Genomic DNA, 1,170 nt, shown 5'->3' on the forward strand with positions numbered 1-1,170 from the left:
TCAAGTCTGGCCTCCGATCAAAAAGCTCCACTGTTATAGGTGCAGCCTGAAAGCTGAAGGATGGAACTACAGAGACACACACACCCCTCGATGCGAACACTGAGTATCATTAATGAGTCACTAGAGCTCGTGGGAAACTTCACATCATATTTGCTCGGATCATAATTTTGAGGTGGAAAACAACCTTCAGCTCGGGCTCCTGGTTGTAATCTCTGACCAACACAAAAACTCCCACAAACCATGTGAAGCTTCTGTACACACATTTATAATAATTCAAGTGTCCTGTACCTTCATGGTGAGTTTTCAGCAGCGTCCTCCTTCAGTCTCATCTTCTTCCTCTCTGGCTGATCAAAAAATAATCATAAAAAAAAGAAAATCATCAGTCTTGCAATACAAGTGAAAAACAAACACAAGAACAACTCTAATACATCACATGAAAATAAATACCCTACAATAATTTCCATTCTGTTCACTAACTGTGTGGTGACTGTTGACTGGGAACAAACTTCACAATAAAAGCTGAGACAGTGTGTGCAGCACTTAAATATATAATACACAAAGTATTTGTACATACATGGAGTAAAAGTAAAAGCCTTTTTGACTGATTTAAGGCAGCTGCATTCAGATAACCTCTACCACCTTCTTATCTCTTTACACTGTGTTTCATGTCTTCATGTCTCTTTGTCTTTTAGCGTTTTAAAATGTCTTAATGAAACTTTTCCTCGATAATAAAAGACATAATGTTTGTGCCTAAATGTTTTAGACCTTACACATATCAATAGAATAAAAGTTAGCTTTTTAGCACAGTTAGCTTGTTTCCTGTATGCTAGCTAGCTAAGTTAGAGCACCTCTACACGGTAGAAAACGTGAGCTAATATGAAGCGTGGTGAATTCGCGGTTTTTTAAATGAACGTACCGGTGAGCTGTTTTTCTTTGGACGAGTCTGATGTCAAACCATTTAAAACTCTTTTATCCCGCCGCCTCGCTCCAGCTAATCATCGGAATCTTAGTATTTGGCCCCGCCCACAGCCGTTACCTCGACCAATGAGGTTCTTTCTGAGCGTTCGTCACTCGTCACCATACAAACAGCAGTTGACAAAACAGTCCCATCTCAGTGTCCTCTTACTAGCTTTCCCTGGGGCTTTCAACCATATTAAATGGTCCTCATGA

The 1,170-nt window shown here is 39.9% G+C and overlaps 1 long non-coding RNA gene across 1 annotated transcript in view; it reads right to left on the reverse strand.

The window, feature by feature from the left end:
* Positions 1-1,032, reverse strand: part of LOC111649564 (uncharacterized) — a 2,013-nt gene extending 981 nt beyond the window's left edge. The window contains exons 1-2 of the long non-coding RNA XR_002760306.2: positions 917-1,032; positions 289-344 (exon numbers count right to left, since the gene is read on the reverse strand). This is a non-coding gene — a long non-coding RNA (uncharacterized LOC111649564). The remainder of the gene's footprint in view (positions 1-288; positions 345-916) is intronic.
* Between the last annotated feature and the right edge of the window lie 138 nt (positions 1,033-1,170).

This window comes from Seriola lalandi, unplaced genomic scaffold (genome assembly GCF_002814215.2).
Source record: "Seriola lalandi dorsalis isolate HSWRI2012SDOR001 ecotype SW California unplaced genomic scaffold, Sedor1 jcf7180002051219, whole genome shotgun sequence".
NCBI lineage: Eukaryota > Metazoa > Chordata > Actinopteri > Carangiformes > Carangidae > Seriola > Seriola lalandi.